Source organism: Ornithorhynchus anatinus, chromosome X4 (assembly GCF_004115215.2).
Source record: "Ornithorhynchus anatinus isolate Pmale09 chromosome X4, mOrnAna1.pri.v4, whole genome shotgun sequence".
NCBI lineage: Eukaryota > Metazoa > Chordata > Mammalia > Monotremata > Ornithorhynchidae > Ornithorhynchus > Ornithorhynchus anatinus.
In genome coordinates, this window is record NC_041752.1 from 8,500,989 (window position 1) to 8,518,469 (window position 17,481).

Here is a 17,481-nt window from a genome sequence, read left to right on the forward strand (position 1 = left end):
CGGCTAAACCTCTGCTCCCGGCCCGACCTTTGCTCCCGGCCTAATCTTTCCTCCCGGCTAAACCTCTGCTTCCGGCCTGACCTGGGCTCACGACCTGACCTTTTCTTCCAGCCTAACCTTTTCTGCAGGTCTGACCTTTGCTCCCGGCCCAACCTCTGCTCCCGGTGAACCCTTTGCTCCTCGGCTGCTCCGTTTTGTTTCCGGGCCTCCCCTCGGCTGTGGGCCTCCCCTTTCCCGGCCCCGTCCCCTTGTCGCCTCGCCCCCCCACCCCCTTTTCCCCTCGTCGGACCTTTTCCTCTCCCCGACCTCTGTTCCCGGGCCCGGCCTTTTGTCGCCGCGGTCCCTTTTCTCCGGGCCTCCCCCTTTGTCCTAGGTCCCGCGGTTTGCGGCCCGTCAGCTGGTTTCCCGGCCCCACCTTTTGCCCTCGACCCCCTTCCTCCTCCCGGCCTCCCCCTTCCCCCTCCCGTCCTTTTGGTGCCCGGCCCCACTCTGTCCCCGGGCCCCACTTTCCCCCCAGCCCCCCTGCCTCTCTCCCCTCGCCGCCCGCTTTTTTTTCTTCTCCCCGTCTCGCCTTCTCCTCCCGGCCGAACCGTCTCCCTCGGTCTCCTGGGTCCGCCCGGGCCTGACCGTTGCCACGGGCCTCTCTGGTGGCCCTCGCCTCCCCATGGGCCCAGCCCCCCCCCGCCCTGCCACCTGTGCGCTGTGGCGGACTGGGCGCTGCCCCATTGTGGGGCCCCTGTCGGCCCCCCGTCGGGTGTCCAGTGCCGCTCCCTAGTTTGGAGGCTCGTCGGTTTTCTCCCAGGGACCGACCCCCCTGCCGCCTCGGCCCTCTCCCTGAGTGGCCGCTGCGCGGCCACCCCAGGCGGCAGAGGGGAGGCGGGGGGGTGCGTCTGCCTAGGTGAGTGGTGGCGGGGGAAGCCGCGGGATGAGACGCAGGACCCTCCCGGGACCCCGGGGGTCCGGGCTCCTTGCGGCCGGCCAGTCCAATCTGCTCGGCTGGGGACAGGCGCAGCACCGTATCCCCCGCCACCCTCCCAGCCCCAGGCCGGCCCCGGCCCCCGAGGAGACCCTGCCGCTCCCCCGCCCAGCTGGCCCCCTTTCCGGGCTGAGGCGGGGGCGGGTCCGGGTGGGGCAGGGGCGGCTGATGGCCGCGAGGGAGGGCGGGCGGGCAGGGGCTCAGCAGCTCCGCCGGAGGTGGGAGCTGGCTCGCTGGCTGGCCGGCTGGCTGGCTCACCCTGGCCTTTGTTTCTCTTGCCCTGCCAGGCCCGAACCGCGGTGGGGCCTGCCGGCAGCGCCTCCCCGGCCCACCCGGGCCCGACGCTGGAAGCTGCTGCCTGCCCCTCGGTGGGGCCACCCCGACTTTGGGCCCCGAGCCCCGCCGCAGGAGGACAAGGAGAGGACCTGGAGGTGAGTCGTTGGGGAGGGGGGAGGAGGGGTGCCTCACCCTTGGAGCCGCCTCCCCCGCCGCTGCCGCCGCCAGGTCAGGCTCTCGCCTCGAGCGGCTGGACAGCCAGGCCCCGCAGGACCGGCCGCCCCCCTTCTCCCTTGCCCCCAACCAGCAGGACGCGAAGGAGGAGGAGGAGGAGCAGCAAGCGGTGGTGGCTTCTTCTTGTTCTTCTTCTTCTTGTGGCTTTGGACTCTCCGGCCCCACCGGCCCCGCAACGGGACTGCCTGGTCTTCCCCCGCTTTTCCCCGTCTTGGGCCCTCCCATCTTGCCTTCGCCTCGGCTCTCTCCCCGTGGCCTGGCCTGGCCTGGCCTGGCCTGGCCTGGCCTGGCTCTGCGCGCCCTCCCTTCTGGCCCGAGGCGCCCCCTTGGCTCCGGCCCGGCGCCGTTTCCCTCGTTTACCCAGGCCTTGTCGGGGCCTCCTCCCGGTGGCTCCGGCCCTGCCCTTTGGCCCCGGCTCCCCTTTGCCCCCTCCTGCCGGCTTTTCGCCCGGTGACCCTTGGTCCCGGCCTTGGCCTTTGGCCCCTCGCGCCCCCCTTCACCTCCCGCCACCCCCCTTGTCCTCCCGTCTCCTGGCCTTGGCCTCGGGCCCCGCCGTCTGCCTGGCCTCCGCTTGGTCCCCAGCCTCCGGTCTTCCCGGAGCGCCCGCCGCCCTCGGCTCCGGCCCTCCCCCTCGGCCCTGGCCGCCGCCACCCCGTTTCGGCTGCCGGCCTCCCCGGGCCGGCCGCCCCCTCACCCCCGGTTCCCCCTGGGCTCCCGCCCTCCTCCCCTTGCCCCCTCCCGGCTCGTCTTGCCCCCTGCCTTCCCCGGGCTCCCTCTCCTCCCCTGGGTCGGTCCTCAGCTCACCCCACCTTTTCTCCCCGTCGGTCCTGAGCTCCCAGCCGGACCTTTTCTGCGCGTCTGACCTTTGCTCCCACCCTGCCCTTTGCTCCCGGCCCCACCTTTTCTCCCAGCCAAACCTCTGCTCCCAGCCTGACCTTTTCTCTCAGCTAAACCTTTTCGGCGGGTCTGCCCTTTGCTCCCGGCCCCACCTTTTCGGCGGGTCTGCCCTTTGCTCCCGGCCTGATCTTTTCTCCCGGCCATACCTCTGCTCCCGGCTAAACCTCTGCTCCCGCCCCGACCTTTGCTCCCGTCCTAATCTTTTCTGCCAGCTAAACCTCTTCTCCCGGCCTGACCTGTGCTCCCAACCTGACCTTTTTCTTCCGGCCTAACCTTTTCTGCGGGCCTGACCTTTGCTCTCGGCCTGACCTTTTCTGTGGGTCTGGCCTGTGCTCCCGGCCCCACCTGTGCTGTCAGCCAAACCTCTGCTCCCGGCTAAGCCTCGGCTCCAGGCCCGACCTTTGCTCCCGGCCTAATCTTTTCTGCCGGCTAAACCTCTGATCCCGGCCTACCCTGTGCTCCCGACCTGACCTTTTCTGCGGGTCTGACCTTTTCTTCCGGCCTAACCTTTTTCTGCAGGTCTGACCTTTTCTACCGGCCTAACCTTTTCTGCGGGTCTGACCTTTGCTCCCGGCCCCACCTCTGCTCCCGGCCTGACCTGTGCTCCCGACCTGACCTTTTCTTCCGGCCTAACCTTTTCTGCGGGTCTGGCCTCTGCTCCCGGCCCGACCTTTGCTCCGGTCTTCCCGGAACGCCCACCGCCCTCGGCTCCGGCCCTCCCCCTCGGCCCTGGCCGCCGCCACCCCGTTTCGGCTGCCGGCCTCCCCGGGCTGGCGCTCCCCCCCGGCTCCCCCTGGGCTCCCGCCCTCCTCCCCTTGCCCCCTCCCCGGCTTGTCTTGGCCCCTGCCCTCCCCGCGCTCCCTCTCCTCCCCTGGGTCGGTCCTCAGCTCGCCCCACCTTTTCTCCCCGTCGGTCCTGAGCTCCCGGCCGGACCTTTTCTGCGCATCTGACCTTTGCTCCTGCCCTGCCCTTTGCTCCCGGCCCCACCTTTTCTCCCGGCCAAACTTCTGCTCCCGGCCTGACCTTTTCTCTCAGCTAAACCTTTTCGGCGGGTCTGCCTTTTGCTCCCGGCCCCACCTTTTCGGCGGGTCTGCCCTTTGCTCCCGGCCTGATCTTTTCTCCCGGCCAAACCTCTGCTCCTGGCTAAACCTCTGCTCCCGGCCCGACCTTTGCTCCCGTCCTAATCTTTTCTGCCGGCTAAACCTCTGCTCCCGGCCTGACCTGTGCTCCCGACCTGACCTTTTCTGTGGGTCTGACCTTTTCTTCCAGCCTAACCTTTTTCTGCGGGTCTGACCTTTTCTTCCGGCCTACCCTTTTCTGCAGGTCTGACCTTTGCTCTCGGCCCCACCTCTGCTCCCGGCCTGACCTGTGCTCCTGACCTGACCTTTTCTTCCGGCCTAACCCTTTCTGCGGGTCTGGCCTCTGCTCCCGGCCCGACCTTTGCTCCCGGCCAAACCCCTGCTCCCGGCTGAGCCTCTGCTCCCGGCCCAACCTTCGCTCCCGGACTAATCTTTCCTCCCGGCTAAACCTCTGCTTCCGGCCTGACCTGGGCTCCCGACCTGACCTTTTCTTCCGGCCTAACCTTTTCTGCAGGTCTGACCTTTTCTTCCGGCCTAACCTTTTCTGCGGGTCTGACCTTTGCTCCCGGCCCAACCTCTGCTCCCGGTGAACCCTTTGCTGCCACAGAGCGTTTCGTTCCAGAGAATTTTCAAAGCCAACCTATTTCATGGAATGAAGAAGTTACACATTCACGCATTGCATTCACTCTTTCTTAGCAGGCTAGAAGAAAAAAGCCTCATGAAGAGTACTAGGCTCCTGCTGGGCTGTACTTTCCCAGGAAACAATCAGTGTAGCTGGCTTCTCTTATACTCTCGCTGTTTTACCTAGGACTCAAGATTGGAAATTTCAAGCTGAAGTCATATGACATTTCGTGCCATGCGGGTTTCAATGCAAGTAGACTTCATTGGAATATCCCTGGAGTGCACAGAACATTGGACTCCCGATGCGCTGCATACTGCAGCGGACAGATCAGTGAGGGCATCTTCTATTTCTGCGTTCCAAGTTTACGTGAAACTGAACATTTAGCATTGCATCACACATGCACCCATCAACACCCTCACACCGCAGCAGGCTAGAGGCAGACTAGACTAGAAGACGACTAGATCCTGATGAGATGTGTACTGCCGGTCAAGGATCTATCTTCTGTCTCCTTTATTGCTGTTGTGCATGGGACCGAAGATTGGACTTTTCATGAAGAGGTCATCTAGCATTTTGTGCCAGGCGGGTTTCAACGCTCCTGACTTTGTTAGGATTGAGAAAAACGCAGCTTCCATCAAATCTCATGTAAACCTGCTGTAGCTGGCAGGTTAGAAGGAAAATGGTAGGTACCGTAAACTAGACGCCTGATGGACTGCAGTGCAAGGATCGGCGTAAACATCTTCCTCTTCTGGATTTCTATGGCACATGGAACCAAACAGTAGAAATTCTAATAAGGCTCCCAATTAGCACTTTGGCCTGGAAACAGTTTCATCACAAGTGCTTCTTTCAGGAAGGAGAATACGAACACTCCTCAAAACACATTCACCCTTATTTACTGAGGAAGCTAGAAGAAAACTGACTCCTGCAAAACACTAGACTCCACACAGACTGAATACTGCAGAACAAGGATCAGCGTAGATACCTCCTTCACTGTATTTCAGGAGTGCAAGGAACTGAACATTTGAACATTTCCAAAAAGGGCGGTCTTACAGCATTTCTTGCCATGCGGGTCTTAATGCAGGTGGCTTTGATAGTTTTAGAAGAAACCCACGTTCATCAACTTTCTGATTTAACTTGGCTAATTTAGCAGGCTAGAAGAAAACTGACTCATACAGAAGATAAGACTCTTCGTGGGCTGTACAGTGGAGGGCAACGATCGGGGTAGATACCTTCCATCTCTACATTACCTTTGTACAGTTCAAAGTACCAGAAGAGTGTAGGCGACATTTCGTGCCAAACTGGTTTCAACCTAAAGAGCTCTAGAAAAGCACATTCAATTGGCTTTCTTATTTAACTTGCCTAGTCAGCAGAGTAGAAGAAAAATGATACCTGTAGAAAAATAGACTCCTGATGAGCTGCTACTCTACGTTTCATTGACTGGTGTATGCATCTTCTGATTCTTTGTGACTATTCTATATGGAACAGAACATTCAGAATTTCTTGCAGGTGTCATAAAGTATGTCGTGCCTTGACATGTTTCAACTCTCTTATTTACACTTATTTACACTTAGAAGGATGGAAGAAACCTGGGGTCCGCCAGAACATTAGAATCCGGACATGATGCTCCCATATGGCATTTCATGCCAGGAGGTGACTTTCACAGAGTAAAGAAAAAACCCACTCACTCACCATCCTCACATTCAATCTCAGCAGGCTAGAAGGTAAACGACTCAGGCGGAAGACTAGATCCTGATGAACTATGCACTGTTAGCCAAGGATCGGTACAACTATCGTCTGTCTCCTTTATTGTTGTTATACAGGGGACTGAAGTCGGTTCCATGTAATATAGAAATCGAGAAAAGGAAGCTGTTTTTCATCGATCTTTGCACTGCAGTGCATCAGGAGTCTAGTTGTCAGTACGAACCATTTTGCTTCCTATCCTGCCAACTGCAGCCAGTTATAAAGAGATTTGAGAGAAGGTGCGTCTTCCTCAATCTTAGCGGAGTCACTACTGGAAAACCTGCTTACAATGAAATGCTATAGTATATATCTCTATCTATCTATCTATACACATATACCTGGAAGGCAAAGCCTGGGGGGCCAAAGCTGGAACGCGAAGGCTTCAGGGCCAGGTCAGGAAGGCAAATGCTTTGGGGGGCAAACCTGGAATGTGAATGCTTCAGAGGCAGGCTGGGAAGGCAAAGGTGGGGGAGTGGGGGTCAAATCTGTAACCAGAAGGGTTCAGGGCCAGGCCTGGAAGGCAAAGGCGGGGTGGTTTCCACCTGGAAGGCAAAGGCTGGTGGGGGGAGGGGGGCTGAAACCTGGAACTAAAAGGGCTTGGGGCCAGGCCTGGAAAGAAATGGTGGGAGTGTCCAACCTTGAAGGCAAAGATGGGGAGGGGGGCAAACCTGAAATGAGAAGGGCTCAGGACCAGGCCTGGAAGGCAAAAGAGGGGGAGTCCAACCTGGAAGGCAAAAGTGGAACGGCCCAACCTGGAACAAGAAGGCTTCGGGGACAGGCCTCAAAGGCAAAGGTGTGGGGACCCAATCTGGAACGATAAGGGTTTGGGGCCAGGCTGGGAAGGCAAAGGCTGGGGAGTGTAACCTGGAACTAGAAGGGTTTAGGGCTAGGCCTGGAAGGAAAAAGCAGTGGTGCCAAACATGGAAGGAGAAGGATTCGGGGCCAGGAGTGGAAGGCAATGGTTGGGGGCCCCAACCTGGAATGAGAAGGCTTTGGGGCCAGGTCTGAAAGGCAGTGGTCAGGGGGGACCAACCTGGAACAAGAAGGGTTAGGCTAGGGGAAAACGTTAGGCTAAGGGATAAGATTAGGCCAGGGTAAAAGGTTGGGCCGGGGAATACGTTAGGCTAAGGGATAAGATTAGGCCAGGGTAAAAGGTTGGGCCAGGGAATGGTTGGGCCAGGGGAAATGGCAAGGCGAGGAGAAAAGGTTAGGCTGGGGAAAAAGTTTAGTCTGGGGAAAAGGCTAGGCCTGGTAAAAATGATAGGATGGGGAAAAGGTTAGGCCAGGGGAAAAAGTTAGGCCAGGAGAACAGGTAAGGCTATGGGAAAAGCTTAGGTCAGGGAAAAGGATAGGCCAAGGAAAGGTTTAGTCTAGGAAAAATGTTAGGCTAGGGTAAAGGTCAGGCTAAGGGTCAGGTTAGGCTATGGGAAAAACTTAGGCCAGGGGAAGAAGATAGGCTAGGGGAAAAGTGTATGCTGGAGGAAAAGTTTAGGCTAAGGGAAAAGTTAGGCCAGGGGAAAAGATTAGTTCAGGGAAAAGGCTAGACCAAAGGAAAAGGTTAGGCTAGGCAAAAACGTTAGGCTGGGGAACGTTTAGGTTAGGGTAAAAGGTAAGGCCTGGTAAAAATGATCGGATGGGGGAAAGGTTAGGCAGGGGAAACCTGAAACGAGATGGGTTCGGGGACAGGCCTGGAAGGCAACGGAGCAGGGGCCCAACCTGGTGGAGAAAGGCGGGGGGCCAAACCTGGAAGGCAAAGACTGGGGACACCAACCTGGAATGAAAAGGGGAATGGAAAGGACCATGCCTGGAAGGCAAATGAGAGGGGGGCCATCCAGGATAGAGAAGGTTTGGGGGCCAGGCCTGGAAGGAAAATGTAGGGGCACCAAACCTGGAATGAGAAGTGTTCGTGGCCAGGCTTGTAAGGCAAAGGTTGGGGGGCCCAACCTGGAAGGCAAAGGCGGGAGGGTCCAAACCTAGAAGGCAAAGGCGGGGGGTCCAAAAGGGAAAGGAAAGGTGGGGGGGGCAATCCTGGAACAAGGAGGGTTCGGGGCTGGCCTGGAAGGCAAAGGCGGGGCGGTCCAACCTGTAAGGCAAAGGCAGGGGGCCCAAACCTGGAACAAGAAGCGTTCGGGGCCAAGCATGGAAGGCAAAGACATGGGGGTCAAATCTGTAACGAGAAGGGTTCGGTGCCAGGCCTGGGAGGCAAAGGCTGTGGTGGGGAAGGAGGGTAAACCTGGAACGATAAGCGTTCAGGGCCAGGCCTGGAAGGCAAAGGCTGGAGGAACAAACCTGGAAAGAGAAGGTTTTGTGGCCAGGCCTGGAAGGCAAAAGCGGGGAGCGCCCAACCTGGACCAAGAAGCCTTCGTGGCCAGGCTGGGAAGGCAAAGGCCAGGAGGCCAAACCTGGAACAGGAATGCTTCGGGGCCAGACTGGGAAGGCAAAGTCTGGGGGGCAGCAAACCTGGAACGCGAAGGCTTTGGGGCCAGGCTGGGAAAGCAAAGGCTGGGGGGGCAAAATTGGAACGAGAAGGCTTCCGGGCCAGTCTAGGAAGGCAAAGGCGTGGAGGCCAAACCTGTAACGAGAAGGGGTCAGGGCCAGGCCTGGAAGACAAAGGTGGAGGGGCCCGACCAGGTAAGAGAAGGGTTTCCCCTCTTCAAAACCCTACTTAAAACTCACCTCCTCCAAGAGGCCTTCCCAGACTGAGCTCCTCTTCTCCCTCTACTCCCTCTACCACCCCCCCCTTCACCTCTCCACAGCTTAACCCTCTTTTCCCCCCATTTCCCTCTGCTCCTCCCCCTCTCCCTTCCCATCCCCTCAGCACTGTACTCGTCTGCTCAACTGTATATATTTTCATCACCCTATTTATTTTGTTAATGAAATGTACATCGCCTTGATTCTATTTAGTTGCCATTGTTTTTACGAGATGTTCTTCCCCTTGACTCTATTTATTGCCATTGTTCTTGTCTGTCTGTCTCCCCCGATTAGACTGTAAGCCCGTCAAACGGCAGGGACTGTCTCTATCTGTTGCCGACTTGTTCATTCCAAGCGCTTAGTACAGTGCTCTGCACATAGTAAGCGCTCAATAAATACTATTGAATGAATGAATGAAAGAAAGGTTCAGGACTCGGCCTGGAAGGAAAATGTGCAGGACCAAACCTGGACCGAGAAGGGTTTGTGGCCAGGCCTGGAAAGCAAAGGAGGGGGAGTCAAGCAAAGGAGGGGGAGTCCAACCTGGAAAGCAAAGGTGGGGGGGCCAAACCTGGACCGAGAAGGGTTTGGGGCCAGGCCTGGAAGACAAATGTGGGGAGGCTAAACCTCGAAGGCATAGGCGGGGAGAGTCCACCCTGGAACAAGAAAGTTCGGGACTGGGCCTGGAAAGCTAAGGCGGGGGGGGGGGGTTTCAACCTGAAAAAAAGGCCAGAGGGGGGAAGGGCAAGCCAGGAATGAGAAGGGTTCGGGGCCAGGCCTGGAAGGCAAAGGTGGGGGAGTCCAACACGGAAGGCAAAGAAGGGGGGGGCCAAACCTGGAATGAGAAGGCTTCTTGGCCAGGCCTGGAAGGAAAAGGCCGGGGGGCCCAACCCAGAAGACAAAGGCAGGGGGGTTGGGGGGTAAGCCTGGAACAAGAAGGATTCAGGGCCAAACCTGGAAGGCAAAGGCGGGGGAGCCAAATCTGGCATGAAAAGCTTTCAGGGCCAGGCCTGGAAGGCAAAGGTGGGGGGCCCAAACCAGAAGGCAAAGGTCGGGGGAGGTGGGAAGGGGGCAAGCCTGGAACAAGAAGGGTTCAGGGCCAAACCTGGAAGGCAAAGGTGGGGGAGCCAAACCTTGAACGAGAAGGATTCGGGATCAGGCCTGGAAGGCAAAGGCTGGGGGGCCCAAACTGAAAGGCAAAGTGTGGGGGGAGGCCCAACCTGGAAGGGTAAGGCTTCGGGTCAAGTCATTGAAGGCAAAGGCAGGGAGGGCAAACCTAGAATGATAAGGGTTTGGGGCCAGGCCTGGAACGAAAAAGCAGGGAAGTCCAACCTTGAAGGCAAGCCCGGGGGTGGGGGGCAAATCTGGAACGAGAATGGTTCGAGGACAGGCTGGGAAGGCAAATGAGGGGGGCCCGAGACTGGAAGGCAAAGCTGGGGGGAACAAACCTGGAAAGAGAAGGGTGTGGGGCCAGTCCCGGAAGGCAAAAGTGGAGAGGGACCAACCTGGAATGAAAACCCTTCATGGCCAGGCCGGGAAGGCAAAGACCAGGGGACCAAACCTGGAACACGAATGCTTCGGGGACAGACCAGGAAGGCAAAGGCTGGGGGGAGAGGGGGTGGCATACCTGGAACGCAAAGGCTTAGGGGTCATGCTGGGAAGGCAAAGGCGTGGGGGCCAAACCTGGAACGAGAAGGGTTCAGGGCCAGGCCTGGAAGGCAAAGGTGTCGGGGGGGCAAACCTGGAACGAGAAGGGTTCAGGGCCCGGTCTGGAAGGCAATGGCAGGGGGCGGGGGCAGACCTGAAAGAGAAGGCATAGGCAGGGGTCCAAAGCTGGAAAGCAAAGGCGGGGAGGCCTAACCTGGAAGACAAAGGTGGGGGCCCAACTTGGAACGAGAAGGGTTCAGGGCCAGGCCGGGAAGGCAAAGGCCGGGAGCCCAAACCTGGAAGGCAAACACAGGGGGCCAAACCTGGAAGGCAAACGCAGGGGGGTCCAACCAGGAACAAGAAGTGTTTGGAATCCTGACTAGAAGGCAAAGGGGGGCAGTGGTCCAACCTGAAAAGAAAAGTCTGTGCGGCCAAATCTGGAAAGAGGAAGGTTTGGGGCCAGGTCCTGAGAAAAAGGCCTGGGGTCCAACCTGGAGCACAAAGGCGGAGGCTCCAAACCTGGAACATGAAAAGATCGAGGCCAGGCCTGAAAGGCAAAGCCGGGGATCCAAATTTAATACGAGAAGTGTTCGGGGTGAGGCCTGTAAGGCAAAGGCAGGGTAGGGGGATCCTGCAACGAGAGGGGTTTGGGACCAGGCCTGGAAGGCAAAGGCGGGTGGGGGACAAAGCTGGAACAAGAAGGGTTCAGGGCCAAACCTAGAATGAGAAGGCTTTGGGGCCAGGCCAGGAAGGCAAAGTCGTTGGGGGTAAACTTGGAATGAGAAGGATTAGGGACCAGGCCGAGAAGGCAAAGGTGGGAAGGGCCCAACATGGAATGAGAAGGGACCGGGACCATGACTGGAATGAAAAGGTGGAGGATTCCAACCTGGAAGGCAAAGGAGGGAGAGCCAAATCTGGAACGAGAAGGATTCAGGGCTAGGCCTGGCAGGTAAAGGCTGGGCAGTGAAACCTGGAATGATAAGCCTTCAGGGCCTGGTCTGGAAGGCAAATGCCGGGGGGGCCCAACCTGAAACGAGAAGGTTTCGAGGCCAGGCCTGGAAGGAAAAGGCCGAGGGATCCAACCAGGAAGGCAAAGGCCAGGGAGTTGGCGGGGGGAACGCCTGGAAGGCAAAGGTGGGTAGGCCCAACCTGGAACGAGAAGTGTTCAGGCCAGGCCGGGAAGGCCAAGGCAGGGAGCCAAACCTGGAACACCAAGGCCTCGGGGCCAGGCCAGGAAGGCATAGGTTAGGCAAGAGGTAAAATTTAGGTTAGGGGAAAGGTTAGGCTAGGGAAAAGGAGAGGCCAGGGGACAAGGTTAGGCCATGGGAGAAGTTTAAGTCAGGGAAAAGCTTATGCTAGGGGAAAAGGTTAGGCCAGGGGGAAAGGTTAGGAAAGTTAAGCCTTTGGGAAAAGATTAGGCTAGGTGTAAAGGTTAGGTTAGGGGAAAAGCAGGTTAGGCTAAGTGTAAAGATTAGTTTAGGGGAAAAGATTAGGCTAGGGGAAAAGGATAGGCTGGGGAAAATGATTAAGCTAGGGGAAAAGAACAGCTTGGGGAGAGGTTTAGGCTAGGGGAAAAGGTTAGGCTGGGGAAAAGCTTCGGTCATGGAAAAGCTTAGGCCAGGAGGAAAGGTTAGGGCAGGTAAAAGGAAAGGCCAGGGGGAAAGTTTAGGCTAGGAGAAAAGATGAGGTCAGAGGAAAAGGATAGGCTAGAGGAAATGGTTGGCGAGAGGAAAGTTAGGCTATGGGAAAAGGTTAGGTTACCAGGAAAGGTTAGGCTAGGGCAAAAGCTTAGGCAAGGGGAAAGGTTAGGCTATGGGAAAAGGTTAGGCCATTGGGAAAAGTTGAAGCTGGGAAATAGGTTATGCTAGGGGAAAAGGTTAGGTAGGCCAAGGGGATAGGCTAGGTCAGGGCGAAAGGTTAGGCCAGGGGAACATTAAGCCTTCGGGAAAAGGTTAGACTAGGTATAAAGGTTAGGCTGGGGGAAAAACAGGTTAGGCTAGCTGTAAAGATTAGTTTAGGGGAAAAGCTTAGGCTAGGGGAAAGGGTTAGGCTAAGGTAAAAGATTAGGCTAAGGGAAAGGATTAAGCTAGGTGAAGGTTTAGGCTAGGGGAAAAGGTTAGGCTGGGGAAAAGCTTAGGTCATGGAAAAGTTTAGGCCAGGAGAAGAGGTTAGGACAGGGAAAAGAAAAGGCGGGGGGAAAGCTTAGTCTTGGAGAAAAGATTAAGCTAGGGGAAAAGGATAGGGTAGAGGAAATAGGCGAGAGGAAAGGGAGGAAAGGTTAGGCTATGGGAAAAGGTTACGCTTCCAGAAAAAGTTAGGCTAGAGCAAAAGGATAGGCAAGGGGAAAGCTTAGGCTATGGGAAAAGGTTAGGCAAGGTGTAAAGTTTAGGTTAGGACAAAGGTTAGGCTAGGGAAAAGGATAGGCCAGGGGAAAAGGTTAGGCCCTGAGAAAAGTTGAAGTCAGGGAATAGGTTATGCTAGGGAAAAGGTTAGGCCAGGGGGATAGGTTAGGCCAGGGGAAAGTTAAGCCTTCGGGAAAAGGTTAGACTGGTTTTAAAGGTTAGGTTAGGGGAAAGGCTTAGGCTAAGGGAAAGGGTTATGCTAGGGTAAAAGGTTAGGCTAGGAGTAAAGATTAGGCTAAGGGAGAGGTTTTTGCTAGGGGCAAAGGTAAGGCTGGGGAAGAGGTTAGGCCACGGGAAAAGGTTAGGTCAGGGGGAAAGGTTAAGCTAGGGGAAAAGGTTAGGCTATGGGAAATAGGCTAGGGAAATGATTAGGCTACAGGAAACGGTTAGGCTACAGGAAATGGTTAGGCCAGGGGAAAAGGTTAGGCAAGAGGAAAGGGGTAGGCCAGGACAAAATGTTAGGCCAGAGGAAAATGTTAGGCCAAGGGGAAAAGTAAGACTGGGTTAAAGAGTTAGGTCAAGGAAAAGGACAGAACAAGGTAAAAGGTTAAGCTAGGCAAAAACAGGCTAGGGAAAAGTTTAGGCTAGGGGAAAAGGTTAAGCCAGAGGAAAAGTTAAGGATAGGGTAAAAGGTTAGGGTAGGGGAAAAGTTTGGCTTGGCTAAGGGAAAATATTACCCTAGGGGAATAGGTTAGGCCAGGGGATAAAGTTAGGCAAGGGGAAGAGTTTAGTCTAGGGGAAACGTTTAAGCCAGGGTGAAGCTTAGTCTAACAGAAAATGTTAGGCTAGGTGAACACGTTAGGCTAGAGGAAAGAGGAGACTGGGGAAAGGTTAGGCTAGGGTAAAACGTTAGGCTAGGTGAAAATATTAGGCGAGAGAAAAGCGTTAGGCTAGGGGAAAAGGTTAGGCTAGGAAGAGGGTTAGGCCAATGGAAAAGGTTAGGCTAGAATAAAGATTAGTTTAGGGATCAGGTTAGGCCAGGGGATAAGGTTAGGACAGGGGATGAGCTAAGGCTGGGGGAAAAGGTTAGGTCAGGGAAAAGGTTAGCCTAGGGGAAAAGGTTGGGCTAGGAGTCAGGTTAGGCTATGGGAAAAAGTTAGGCCAGGAGAAGAGGTTAGGCTATGGGAAAATGTTAGGCTAGGGGAAATCGTTAGGCTAAGGGAAAAGCTTGGGCCAGGGGAAAAGGATAGGCCAGGGGAAAAGGTTAAGCAAAGGGAAAAGGTTAGGCCAGGGGAAAAGGTTAGGACAGAGGAAAAGGTTAGGGGAGGGGAAAAGAGTAGGCCAGGGGAAAAGGGTAGGTCAGGGAAAAGGGGTAGGCTAGGGGAAAAGTTAATGCTAGGGGAAAAGGTTAGGCCAAGGAGAAGGTTAGGCTAGCTGAAAGGTTTAGGCTAGGTGAAGAGGTTAGGTAAGGGGAAATGGTTAGGTTAAGGGAAAAGGTTAGGACAGGGGAAAGGGGAGGCCATGGGAAGACGTTAGGCCAAGGGACAAGGTTAGGCCAGGGGCAAAGGTTAGGCTAGGGGAAAAGGTTAGGCTAGGGGAAGACGTTAGGCAAACGAAAAAGGTTGGGCCAGGGGAAAAGATTAGACCAGGGAATAGGTTAGTCCAGGGGAATAGGTTAGGCCAGAGGAATAGGTTAGGCCAGAGGAATAGGTTAGGCCAGAGGAAAAGGTAAAGCTAGGGGAAAAGTTTAGGCTAAGGGAAAAAGTTAGGCCAAGGGAAGAGGGTAGGCTAGGTAAAAGGGTAGGCTAGGGGAATAGGTTAGGCTAAGAGAAAAAGTTAGACCAGGGAAATGTTTAGGCCAGGGAAAAGCATAGGTCAGGGAGAAGGTTATGCCAGGGAGAAGTTTAGGTTAGCAGAAAAGGATAAGCTAGGCAAAAAGGTTATGCCACGGAAATGGTTGGGTTAGGGGAAACAGGCTATGGGAAAAGGTTAGAACAGGAGAAAAGGTTAGGGGCAGGGGAAAGGATAGGCTAGGGAGAAGGTTATGCCAGGGAGAAGTTTAGGGTAGTGAGAAAGGATAGGCTAGGTGAAAGGTTAGGATAGAGGAAACTTAGTCTAAGGGGAAAGTCCAAAACTGAGCTCCTTATCTTCCCTCCCAAGCCCTGTCTTCTTCCTGACTTCCCTGTCACTGTGGATGGTATGACCATCCTTCCCATCTCTCAAGCCCGCAACCTTGGTGTCATCCTTGACTCAGCTCTCTCATTCGCCCCACACATCCAATGTCACCAATGCCCGCCGGTCTCACCTTTAAAATATCACCAAGATCCGCCCTTTCTGCTCCATCCAAATGGCTATCTTACTGGTACAAGCTCTCATAATATTCCGGCTGGATGATTGTGTCAGCCTTCTCTCTGATTTCCCTTCTTCCTGTCTCTCCCCGCTCCAATCTATTCTTCATTCCGCTGACCGGATCATTTTCCTGCAGAAACACTCTGGGCATGTCACTCCCCTCCTTAAAAACCTCCAGTGGTTGCTTATCAACCTCCGCACGAAATAAAAACTTCTCACTCTGGACTTCAAGACTCTCCATCACCTTGCCCCTCCTTCCTCTCCTCCCTTCTCTCTTTCTACTGCCCACCCCGCACGGTCCGCTCCCTCTGCCGCCACCTACTCACCGTCCTCCGTTCACACCTATCCCGCGTCGACCCCTGGACCACGTCCTCCAGCTGTCCCTGGAATTCCTCCTCCTCACCTCCACCAAACTCTCTTCCCCTCTTCAAAGCCCTGCTGAGAGCTCACCTCCTCCAAGAGGCCTTCCCAGACTGAGCTTCCCCTTTTTCCCTCTGCTCCCTCTGCTCCCTCTTTACCCCTTTCACCTCCCCTTAGCTAAGCCCCCTTTCTCCCCTTTCCCTCTGCTTCTCCCCTTCTCTCTTCCCCTCTCCTCAGGTCTGTGCTCATTTGTATATATTTTTATTACCCTATTTATTTTGTTAATGAGGTGTACATCCCCTTGATTCTATTTATTGTGATTAGGTTGTCTTGTTTTTGTCCATCTGTCTCCCCCGATTAGACTGTAAGCCCGTCACTGGGTAGGGAATGTCTCTATCTGTTGCCGAATTGTAAATTACAAATGCTTAGTACAATGCTCTGCACATAGTAAGCGCTCAATAAATACTACTGAATGAATGAAAATGTTAGGCCATGGGAAATGGTTAGCCTAGGGGAAAAGTTTCAGGTAGGGGAAAAGTTTAAGGTAGGGGAAAAGTTTAAGGAAAGGGAAAAGTTTAGGGTAGGGGAAAACGTTAGGCTAAGGGAAAAGCTTAGGTTATGGGAATAGGTTAGATCAGGGGAAAGGATAGGCCAAGGGAAACGTTTGGCAAGGGAAAAAGGTTAGGCTAGGATAAAGTTTAGGCCAAGGGAAAAGGTTAGGCCAGGGGAAATGGTTAGCCAAGGGAAAAAATTAGGGCTAGGGGAAAGGTTAGGCTAGGGGAAAGGTTAAGCTAGTTGTAAATGTTGGTTAAGAGAAAATCTTAGGCTAGGAGAAATTGTTTGGCTGGAGGAAAAGTTTAGGCTAGGGGAAAAGGTTAGGGCTTGGGAAAAGGTTAGGCCTGGGGAAAAGGTTAGAATAGGGGAAATGTTAAGGCTAGGCATAAGGGTTAGGCTAGGGGAAAAGGTTAAGGCCACGAAAAGATTAGTCAAGGGGAAAATGTTACATAAGGAGAAAAGGTTAGGCTGGAGAAAACATTAGGTTATGGGAAATGCTTAACTTAGGGGAAAAGATTAGGCTAGGGGAAAAGGTTAGGCAAGGGGAATAGGTTAGGCCAAGGAATAGCTTAGGCCAGGGGAAATGGTTAGGCAGGGGAAAAGTTTAGGCCAAGGGAAAGGTTTAGGCTAGGGGAAACGGTTAGGCCAAGGGAAAGATTAGGCTAGAGGAAAAGTTAGGTTAAAGGAAAACATTAGGCAAAGAGAAAAAGTTAGGCTAGGGGAAAGGTTTAGCACTGTGGAAAATGTTTGGCTAGGGGAATAGGTTAGACTAAGGTAAAAGATTGGGATAGGAGAAAAGGTTAGGCCAGGGAGAAGGTTAGGCAAGGGAGAAGTTTAGGCTAACGGAAAAAGTTAGTTTAGGTGAAGAGGTAAGGCTAGGGCAAATTGTTAGACTAGGGGAAAAGGTTTAGCTAAGGGAAAAAGTTAGGCCTGGGTAAAATAATAGGCCAGGGAAAAAGGTTACACTAGGAAAAAAGGGTTAGGCTAGAGGAAAAGGTTAGGTGAGGGGAAAAGATTAGGCAAGAGGAAAACGTTAGGCAAGGAGAATAGGTTAGGCAAGGGAAAAGGTTGGGCGAGGGGAAAGGTTAGGATATGGGTAAAAGTTAGGCTAGGTGTAAAGGCTAGTATAAGGGAAAAGATTTAGGCTATGGAAAGTGGTTAGATTAGGGGAAAGGTTAGGCTAGGCGTAAAGGCTAGGGTAGGGGAAAAGATGAGGCTAAGGGAAAAGGTTAGGCCAGGGGAAAAGGTCAGCCAAGGGAAAATTTAGTTTAGACTGGAACACTTTTGATTCCAGTTTGGGCCCCACAGCCTTTGCCTTGCCTGTTTATCCCCCCAACCTTTGTCTTGTAAGTTTGGCCCTAAACCCTTTTCTTTCAGGTTTGGGCTCCTTAGCCTTTGCCTTGCAGATTTGTCCCCTAACACTTTAGTTTCCAGTTTAGTCCCCAAAGCCTTTACCATGCAAGTTTGTCTCCCAATCCTTTTTGTTCCAATTTGGTCCCCCCAGAGATTGCCTTGCATGTTTGTCCCTGAACACTTTTAGTTCAGGTTTGGGCCCCGCAGCCTTTGCTTTGCAGCTAAGGGCCCCGAACCCTTTTCATTTCAGTTTGGGCCCCGCAGCCTTTCCCTTGTAGGTTTGGCCCTGAATCCTTTTGGTTCCAGTTGGTGCTCAACAGCCTTTGCCTTGCAGGTTTCCCCCCGTCTTTGCCTTGCAGCTTTGGT

At 54.6% G+C, this 17,481-nt stretch overlaps 1 long non-coding RNA gene across 1 annotated transcript; it reads left to right on the forward strand.

Annotated features, from left to right (window-relative positions):
• The first annotated feature begins 1,313 nt into the window (after positions 1–1,313).
• LOC114807830 lies at positions 1,314–6,106 on the forward strand. Its single transcript, XR_003755880.2, has 2 exons — positions 1,314–1,407; positions 4,271–6,106. It is a non-coding gene; the product is annotated as an uncharacterized LOC114807830 (long non-coding RNA).
• The last annotated feature ends 11,375 nt before the right edge of the window (positions 6,107–17,481 follow it).